Source organism: Pogona vitticeps, chromosome 5 (genome assembly GCF_051106095.1).
Source record: "Pogona vitticeps strain Pit_001003342236 chromosome 5, PviZW2.1, whole genome shotgun sequence".
Lineage (NCBI taxonomy): Eukaryota > Metazoa > Chordata > Lepidosauria > Squamata > Agamidae > Pogona > Pogona vitticeps.
In genome coordinates, this window is record NC_135787.1 from 21,227,855 (window position 1) to 21,238,803 (window position 10,949).

At 40.6% G+C, this 10,949-nt stretch overlaps 1 pseudogene; it reads right to left on the reverse strand.

Moving 5' to 3' along the window:
- Positions 1–246: 246 nt before the first annotated feature.
- Positions 247–399, reverse strand: LOC144583360 (U1 spliceosomal RNA; annotated as a pseudogene).
- Positions 400–10,949: the final 10,550 nt, after the last annotated feature.

Here is a 10,949-nt window from a genome sequence, read left to right on the forward strand (position 1 = left end):
ATCTTATGGAGTGAATGCAGTAACCCAGGGTTCAGCCACCACCACCCAAAAGCCTCCCACTGCCATGCTGGGAGGCCTCTGAACTGGCAGCAGAGACTGCTTTCTGTTTGGACCTCACCATTCTGCACTGCTAGCTTTCTAGGATCTGCCTCCTGCAGCCTACCTGGAAAACCAGCAAGGCAAACAGGCCTATAGCAGCAAGCAGTGAAAATAGCAAAGGACCAAAGGGTGGTTCTAGAAAGACCAAGGGAAACCACAAACACAATCTCCCACTTAGGCAGTTGATTTTCCCACATTTGGGGAAATCACAGGGGTCAGCTCATCCAAAGTGCAATAGATAAGCCTTACCCTGGGAAAACCACTTTTACAACAATGGTATCTCCCCTGCCAGGTCTGAGTTTGAATGGCCCCTAAGCCTCCTGGCCCTTTGTGTGCACTATCCCCCAAAGGCATGGTGACCGCCGGCTGTACCTCCTGATCAGAACAGTGCTGCATAGCCCCAGTCCTGAAAGAGGCCAGGAGAGCTACTCAGTGTTTTGGGGTGCCCCACAGGACCCCCATCAGGGGCTAGATGTTCCTCCTACAATCCTCCAGTGCACAGATATTAGCATATCTGCCTGCTTGCATCACCCAGTAGGCTTCTCTATTGGAGAAGCAAAGCAGGAAGGAGGAGTCTCTTTCCCTTCACCTTCTGCAGAGAAGTTAGACCATGTGACTAGCTAGACATTTTGAGAAGCAGAGAGGGGGGGGGGAGAGGGAGAGAGGACAGAAACAAAAGCTTCTAAAATTGGCAGTAACTTAAACAGGCCTGAGAATGGTGAGGGGAAGATAAAGTTACTACTGAGAGCCTGCTAGAATAGCTCTCTGTAGTTCAGAGCTTTGCAGGAAGCTGCATCACTTCATCATAAATTAGGCCTAAATAGAAGTAATTTTGCAGATATTTAAAACATTAAGGGACGGGGGGGGAGGCTAATGTGTATTGTTAGCCAAATTTCATTCTGAAGCACAGAATGATTAAAAAGGCACTGAGCACATGCAGAATAAAGTTCAAAAGGGAAACCAAAAAGGGACCTAACACTCCTTTCCTTAATATATTAATACTAGGGCTACAGGTTTTATTTGGTGTGTTAGCTTGCCACATTAGCTGAGTCCAGTTTTTATGGAGCAAGGCAATTTGAATTGCAGAGGGCAGATCTGAATCACAGATCTGAATATGTTCAAGTAAGGCTTTGAAATCTTGAAAATTGGTTTAAGAACCCAACATTTCATAAATAGCATTTCACATGTACACACACACAACTGGAAATAGAAATTTTAGTAGTATTTTTGTGTTAACAAAAGCTGCATGGTGTCGCTCCCCCTGTTTTTATTGGTTTTTCTTAATCATTGTTGTTCTACAATATTGCTGGTAGATTTTATCTTTTCATTGTGATTCCCAGCTACTGTATTTTATCCTATTGTAGTCTCTAAAATTGGACAACCATCTGTCAGATCTGCTCTGATTTGGATTCCTGCATTGAACCAGGGGTTGGAATTGATGGCCTTATAGGCCCCTTCCAACTCCATTATTCTATGATCCTGTGCTGCTTTGAGATTATATTTGTAAAAGGAAGCAGGCAGTATATGTGGTGATGAATATGGGGCACATTTTTCTTGCAGAGTATGGGAACTCACTCTACCAGTGCAAAACAGAAAAGGCTAGCATATAGCATTACTTTTAAAATAGAGGTAGTAAAATATGCTAAGGAGTATGGAAACAGTGAACAGTGCAGAGACATTTTGGGCCTCCTCATCTGAAAAAATGATTAGAGAGTGGAGGAAACAGGAGGATCAGCTGCAAAAAGCTGATAAAAGTAAGCACACTTTCTGTGGACATGTTGCATGCTGCAAAGTAAAGAACTGAATGATGGAGAGAGAAAAAACTTTATTGCTGTAAGGAAGGAAGGGAGGAAGGGAGGGAGTGGAAGTGAGGCATGCTTTGCTGTTTGCTTACACCTGTGCTGGTGGTGATTTCTTCATCATAGCTCTTATTGACTACCCAGCAACAATCTGTTTATTCATCTCTTTCAGTGCAATAACAATTCATTATAAGTGTTAAAACTTGAGATGGTACTGTAATTCCCACTCATTGTGTGTCATCCTGCTGTAGAAGTCTGCTTCATGATTCTCCACTTCTGGTGCATGTATGACTTGTGAAATGACATGCTTGAGAATACACCAGTCCCAAAACTGTACTGTTAGTAGCAAGAAAGACATGGATTTTGTTCCTCCTTGGTGGTTGATATAAAGCATTGTAGTGTTGTTGTCTGTGGCTATTGGAATAACTTTGCCAACTACAAATTGTTCAAAAGCTCTCACTGTGTTGTACACTGCAAGAAGTTTGAGGTAATTGATGTGACAACATCTATCTATTGCTACTGCCTTATGAATTTGCCAGAATATTTTTTTTCTGGTTTTCCTCTCCTAAAAATGAGGTGCGTCTTATTTGGAGGTGCGTCTTATGGAGCGAAAAATATGGTAGTCTTTAAGGTGCCATACATTGAGAATACATTGCCATAACATTGTCGTCTTCTTCTTCTTCTTCTTCTTCTTCTTCTTCTTCTTCTTCTTCTTCTTCTTCTTCTTCTTCTTCTTCTTCTTCTTCTTTTTCCTCCCCTTCTTCTTCACTTTTGCTTTGTTTTGTGTTTCTTGTTGTTATATTTTACAACAGTAATGCTTCAACAGAACTTGCTGTTTCTACTGTTTCTCACTTCTGGCATAGCTAATTCCAAAGAAAAGACAAGGAAGAATATTTATCTTAGGACTGTGAGAGAGCTGTTTTTTTCAAGCAGGACAGAAGCAATAAGTGTCGTGAACAGCACATACTTCAATTAAATCCAGTTTTCTTACAGAGGATTTTTAAAAAACTTCTCCTTTGCCTTCCCTCATACAAAACAGAAACTGCCTGCAGGCTTATGCTGACCAGCTTAATTGGTGCCAGGGTAAATTTCCACAATTTTCTTTCCTTTAACTGCTTGGTCCTTGATTGTATAGAAGTAAACATAACGTTGAAGGTGAACACATGCAAAATTCACCATTGAATGCATGCAGCCATTCTCCACATAGATAAAGAGACTATAGTTTCTGTCTGTCTCAAGTCCCAGAAACATTTTTTTTAAAGAATGTAACATTGCTTTTATCATAATTTGTGGGGGGGATGGTAGTAAGCTGGCCCCAAGCATTTTGCTGCCTAAAGGACAAGTAGGCACTTATCACTGATACAACTAGAGAAGCTGAACAGATTAGCAGTTTAATTTTCCCTCAGTGAGCCACTTCACCTGAATGGAGCAGGTGAGCTCAGGAACAATAAGGCAGGCCATGGCTTAAAACCTTGGCCTCTCTCTTTAACTGCCAGCACTTATTGCCTGAGGCAGCTCCTCATGACAACTGATAGGATGTCCCCTTGTAAACAGCACTGTTTAGTGCAAAATTAATGACAAAACAAAAGTAAATAACCCTCAGAATAAAAACACTAGGGAGAAAAAAGATGCTAGAAAATCATTTAAGTAGTTAAGCAAGAAAAGCATCTAGCAGATGGCTGAAGTGTACTCATGAGGTAGCAACCTTCCACAGACTGTACAGGATGAACATGTGTATGGCAGGATTGTTTTGTGTGACAGAATCATTTTTCTGATAAGGCATAAAAACCAGAGCTTGGAAAAGTTACTTTGTTTGGACTACAGCTCCTACAGTCCTCGGACAGCATGATTGAGAAGGGTTGTCCAAAGTAGTCAGCATGATTGGAGAATCTTGCCCACAAAGAAGCTTCCCCGAGCTCTCGCCCTTCCTCAAAGCAACTCAGAGCAGCCAACAGTCTACATACAGGTGCACTATTAAAATTTTCAGTTACATGTATCCAGTAGAATAGACTATAAATGCTTGCCAACGTACAGGAGAAACAATAGAAAGAAGCATCAGAAGCAAGCAAATAAAACACTTCCTTATTCCCTGAAAGTCCGTACAAATAAATATATCTCTAACAAGCTTCTGAAAGGCAAGTGTGTGGGAGTGGGGACAATAGAATATTTAACACAATCAGCTGGAAGAAAGACCTCAGCTGAAAAGCTCTGAGGCCAAGATGAGCCTAGCTCCACTCAAACTTCCTGTTTTTTCTGGCCCAATGTTAGCTGGAATTCCTTTCTGAACAGGAAACTAAGTAGAGCTAGCTCTGCCTCAAAGCTTTCCAGCTGAGGCGTTTCTCCCAGGCAAGCTATGCTTAGGTGTCTGTAAGGTGTCTGTTAGGGAGACCTCCAAGAATGTGGAATTATGGGGTTTGTATTCCAAAAAATAAAAGAAAGAGAAAATCCCATCTCAAGTTGCTCCTTGAATCAGGCTCATTGCAACTCCTGTACATACCGTATTTTTCTGTGTATAAGATGCCCTCGTGTATAAGATGCCCCCACTTTTCTAACCCAAAATTAAGAAATCTAAGTGGGGCTTAGCAAGTGTAGGGAGAAAGGGATCAAAGCACTGTAGGATCGCTTTGATCCCTGCTTTCCCCTCCACTTGTTTTTTCTCTCCTTGGCTTACTTCTGTGTATAAGACGACCCTCAATTTTTAGTATAAAGGTTTTAGACAAAAGTATAGTCTTATACATGGAAAAATATGGTATTTCAGAACAAGTGGAATTGGTTGACTCTGTAATCTTCTGTTAATATCAAGGGAGTGGCATTCTTCCACTCCTGCTCTCCTGCTGCTCCCACTCTAGTGAAAATGTTTGCCTTGCAGTCCGTCTTAGGTTAGTTCCAGTCCTCTGGCAGTATGAGAAGTATGTATCAGTAAAAACCAAAGAAGGACAGAATAGAAGAGAAGCAAGCCCACTACCAAAGCTACATGTCCACACAACATTCTCCAGGGAAGTCAAGAAAGGGTGTTGCTCACGCTTGTACTTATATAGCTACAGGGATCTGCATACATAGAATCAATGTGAAATGTCAAATATGTGCTGAAATAACGCTGGCAACACAAGTTGCGGAAGAATCAAGATCACAAAGTTCATCTAAATACATGTGGGAAAGAGCAGCCTCACACTCTGTTCCCACCAGTGGTTTCCAGTGGTATGAAAAGTGGAAACAGTTGTGTCAGAACCTGACCTTATAACTGTAAATACTTGAGATTTTTTTGTAGCTTGAGCACATATCCAGAAACAGAAAAGCTGTCGTGAACTAGCAGCATTGCTCACGTGGTCCTTCCTGTTGCTTTCACAGCTGTTGCCTCTTCCTCCTTTTGCAGTCCCCCTTCATCATCCTTCGCTACTGCCAGAGGAATCTGTCAGACAATGCTTGGCCAAGGCTGCTGGCTGTATGGATAAACTGCTGCTGAGAGGGAAACAGGAAGGAGAGAAGGGAGATGAAAGGAGGGTAAAACATCATCACAATATATGTTACTTCCCTCAGGGTGGGGCAATAAGGAACAATCCCTATGAGCTTATGAACTTATTGGGCAGGACATTAAAGAATCTTGTGCAGCTACATTTTTGATAGCTTGGGAAGGTTAAATGTTTGGACTATGATTCTTAACATCCCACATCCTTCACAGTTGGCTAGGGCATTATAGGAATGGTATTTTTTTAAAGCCTTTGTCAAGTTCTGATCCAAAAAAGTGTTTCTGCACTCACATAATGGTTTCACATGTTACAAGAAGCAGCAGAAAGGAGAAAGTACATCGAGGTGCTAAAAAAACAAGTATACAAATTAAACTAAGATAACTTTGGGCCCTTGGCAAAAATGTTTTTTTTTTGTCCAGTAGTGGAAGAGATTGAGCAAAATGTCTGATTGCTTCAAATAATGAACTAAATCTAAAGACTCCTGTGATGTGGGCTGCTAAGCATCAGCAACCAATGAAGTTATGGCTATCGGGAGACAGTAGGGGCTGAGTGTCTCCTAAAAGTTCACATTTTTCTCCTTTAAAACGTCATTCAAATAACCCCCATACATACATCCAAGGCCATCTCTCATGTAAATGTCATGGGATGTGGAAGCACTGTTGTCCTACAGCAGTGCTAATGAACAAAGTTCCCAAACAACTGGTTTATAAAATAAACCGCTATTGCTTACAATACATTTTTACCATGGCCTCTGTATTTTTATTCCCATTTTTTTTCTTCTGACCTAGCGTCCTGTCTTTCCATCTTCTATTGTTAGTGTTCATTAGACTAAGTTGGATGAAAGCTTCAGGTGGCACATATAGAGAACTGATAATAGTCAAACTAGATTATATGCTTAGCATATACTGTATTCTTGAATGATGCTCCTTTAGGGGATGAAAGACCTCTACTTTTCCTCACCACATTCAACTGTGCTTTACTTTGTCATTAGTCAAATATAAGCTTAATTTGTGTGTTTGATTGCTATGATACATCTTTATAAGAAAATCCCATTGCTAGAGAGAAAACATGTTTGTCAAGGGAATATGCATTCTCCTTAATGACTAGTTTGAAAAAATGGCCTTGTTAACTGATAGCTTAATTTTAGTCCTGTCTGGGTATCCACATTGAAAAGCATGCCCACGATTCCTTGTTGTACCTACCCCCATTTTTTTTTACAATCTGGTGAAAAATAATGATTAAATTTAAACTGCCCAAGATCTCCACTTTGAAGGACAGTTCAGAAAAGTTACTTTTAAAGAACTTTTAACTTCCACAACTCTGTTTTGCCTGGGCAGTAGTATTTCCTAGCTCTGCCTAAAAGTAACTGAGAAAACAATTTTTCCCAGGTCTGCTTAAAAGAATTTTGATAGCAGCTGAAGTAACAGACACTCCTGGAAGCCACTAGCAGTCAGAATGGATAATACAAGTCTAGGTGGGCAAATATGTTCCCCAGGTATAAATCAGGTTGATAGGAAGGATTAGCGGTTCTACACTTACTCCATCTGAACAGCCATACTTCCTCTCACCTGGAAGTTAATGAATCATAAGCAATCAAGTGATGAGGTATGAAGTAATACAGATACATTTGTGATCCCTTAGGATTCCATAAATCTATGAAAGTGTTGGCCCAGGAAGATGTCCATTTACATTGTGTGGTGCTGAGTTTTTGACTGATAAATGGCTCTGTTGGCCACTTAAGGTGCCTTAATTGGCTAAACTGTTTTAATTTCCTGACTGCTTTTGAATAAATTCTGAGAAACCTATTTAAATGGTTCTGTTCCGTCCTCTATTGTTCCCTGCATCTGGCACTTCTGGTTTTTGCAAATGAAGAAATAAATAAATAAATAAATCCACATCTGCATTACATCAATACTGATTATGTACGAACACAGTAGGGCGACTTACAGATCGCTCCACGAAACTCAGATCAATTCACACATAAGGTTTCTCTTGATATTCAGATGCACGGTTCATGTTTATGTATTATATTTTTCCTAGTGCTCAGTTACATCAATGATTTAAACATGGTTCAAGAACAGTGTTGGCGGTCTTAAAATTATTATGGAGACCCTTTATATATCTAAAAAGGAAACAAGAAATTGGTAATGCTTTGAAAGAGTCAAAAGAACATGCAGTAACAATTTCAGTTGATTTAAATAGATTTTGAAAGTGCCCTTGAGGGGATGGGGACAGCATTCCAGCTAACCAGTTTATGCAGACATATGGCTGAGAATCGCTGTATTTGAGGAAGCAGTCACGCACATCTTTCTCCATGGTTGCACCGTGCACAAAGACCATTGTGTGAACCAGAGCCTCTAGCACAGCCAGGCTATAAGATTCATATATTCCTTCCCCTTCATTTAGGTAGAAGGGAGGTCATATCAATGTGTGAAACCAACACAGTGTAGTTATAAATATAACATGGGTGTTGTGTGTGTGTTCTGTGCTGTCAAGTTGAAACCTATTTATGGAGTTTCCAAGTGAGATATGTCAAGAAGTGGTTTACCAGTTCCACTTTCCCAGTGAGTGTCGGTGGTTAAGTGGGATTCGAACCCTGTTTTCTAGCGTCCAAGTCCGCCACTCTATCCACTATATCATACTAGGAATCCAGCATAAATATAATAGGAAGGGAAAAATGCACCCCAACCTTGGCCAGAGGAAAATGTTAAACATTGCTGGGAATTAAATAAAATAATTAAATAAAAGACATAGTAGGACCATCTCCAGAAATCTCATCATCAGTTTCCCCATCCCAAAAGCAAATGTAGAAGGCAAGTTAATTGCACCATATAGGTTGTGGAGGTCTAATACGTCTCCTTTCCATGCTATGCTATGTGCTGTCAAGTTGGAACTGACTTATAGAGGCTCTGATAGGGTTTTCAAGATAATATGAGATTTTAAAGGAATGATTTTACTAGTTCTACCTCCCTGATGAGTTTCCATGATAGAGCTGGCATTTGAACCCAGATCTCCTGAGTCTAATTCCATCACCCCCATCCACTTCACCATATTCTATTGCCCCAGTGAAAATTGCCTCCCCGTCTCCAGGTTCTTTCAGTCCAAGGAGGGGAACACCCACTGGTGCAAACAGGAGCCTCTCTTCCAGTATTAGTAGCACCTGCATGGGTGGAGTGGCCATATTCATTTGGATCACATAAGGGGATAAAAAGTAAACCTCTCCTTCCTGCATGCTTTCATCCTAAGAATCTACTTCTTCTAATTACTTTTTGTGTGGAAAACCCTAACACAGTTTCTAAAGATCCATTTAGCGTTTCACTTGGTAATTTGCCTGAAAGGTGTAATCTTTAATTTAGCAGCAATTCACACAATCTTCTCTAGTCAATGTTTGTGCAGGTCCTGGAAAACTTGACCCTGCTATTACATGGTGGCATTCAATAGAGATGCCATCATTTAATAGCTGGGTCAGGTTTTCCATTGCCTAAACATGTTGAAATTTTGTGCAGGATGAGAGGATGGTGTGAATCATGCACTGACATTTTAGTGAAGGTTCTGTTTATGTTATATCCTGAAACAGCTAATAAAGCAGAGCTGAATTGAACCTATTGCTACATCCAATGATGATTCACTCCCCTCAGCTTCTGATTCTCAGTTGTTTAACAGCAACATCAAGATGGCCTTTGCATTAAGATGGTGCAGTGGTTAAACTGCTGTACTGTAACCAAACCCTGCTCGCAATCCGGTGTAGCCAGCTCAAGGTTCACTCAGCCTTCCATCCTTCCAAGGTTGGTAAAATGAGGGCCCAGCTTTTTTTGAGGGGGGGGCAATGTGTAGCCTGCATAATCAACTTGTAAACTGCCCAGAGAGTGTAAGTGCTATGTGGCAGTATATAAGCACACTTTTCTTTTATGTTTTCCTGATGGAAACAAGCTGGTGTAATGAAGGAGATTTAGGGTGCTGCAGGATTTGGGAAAATCTAGGGCTATCACTTGAGTTTAGTTCTGATAAAAAATCCTCAGCTCAGAATATAGTCAGAGGAATCCTGTGTTTTGTCCCTGGTGGATTCTGGGCACAACATAGAAGTTACTTTTGACACGAGTGCCCGGAATTCTGCAATTAACGTGACCGCTGACCTTGTTGGCTGAGGGATTCTGGAAGTCAGCATTTAAAAAGTATATTGGCGTTGCATTACAAACAAAGCCGATGTCCGCCCACCCTGCATGGAATCATTACCTAGTTTTACTTCAATGCTGTGACACATAGCAGTTCCACTTCTTCCCAGCAGAGGCCAGTTGCTACCTATGCACAAACCTCATGCCGTGAATATATCACGACTGCTAATTATCGATGGAATGCTGACATTCACCATGATGCCCAAATGCAAGAGGTAAACCAACATTTTAAATTCTGCAGCTTGCAACGTCAGTGGCGAAATCTATATTGTTCTAGTAAGTACTGTACTGAGAACAGCTTCTATGTGAAACAAAAATATATATATATTAAAAAACATTTAAAAAAAACAAATTAAGACCTTTTGCTCTCCTGGAAACAAAATATATTCTCTTGTTGCTTCTAAATAATGAGAATGTTAACAGGAAGCAAACCACAGGTACAATTTAAACAGAGGATCTCAATTAAAAAACACACCAAAAAGCCAAACTCATGTGAGGAGAATATTTTGTACTTTTAAGGTAGAGAAAGAAGCTTGGTTGCAGAAATAACTGAATGCCATATCTCGTATTCTTCTCTTTTTCACCAAGCCAGAACCTGCATCAGTAAAGAAGCAGCTGTTATATAAAAAGGAGAAGATGGGGGCAGGAGGTTCAACCACCTAACTGTGGGAATTGCTGGAGCTTGTAGTTTTGTTTTATTAATCATTTTTCATGCACTTAGTTGAGGATTAGTAGAGGCTGCCAGCTTTCTCAGCATTAAACAAGAGATTCCTTGACAAATTGAGGGCAGAGCTGTCTGATGTTTGCACAGATTCTACCTCACTGCATTTTCTCTCTCTCTTTCTCTCCACCGTTTTCTCTTCCCTGCTCAGAATGAATCACACGTTAGACTCTACATTACATTTTACTAACGTTGCAGGCCTGCAGCTATTTTCCTGCAGGGCCAGAGGGCCAGGAAAACAAGGTGCTGTCAGCATTAAAGATAGGACTCAAGGCACAATTCTAGACGAATCAATGAAATAACATTACTGCTATTAATTTTCTTGAAAATTATTGAGCTCCAGCAGTAAACCAGGAATGGACGGACATGCCGGAGAAGTGAAACCAGGTCTATTCAAAGGGCTCTCGTGTCTTAAAGGAAGTTCTAAGGGATGAATCCTCTGTTCACTGGAAGAGTGTATGGTTTCCATACAGACAGCACCTGGTTCAGTCCTTGCTATACATTGGTGCCTCGACTTACGACCATAATCCATTCCAGAAGATGGGCATAACTCAAAATGATCGTAAGTCGAAGCACCTTTTCCCATATGAATGCATTGAAATGCAATTAATCTGTTCCAGCTGAAGAAAAAATCACACACACCTCCAAAAAATCACTGCAAGACTCACTGGAAACGTGACTAATCCCTTCC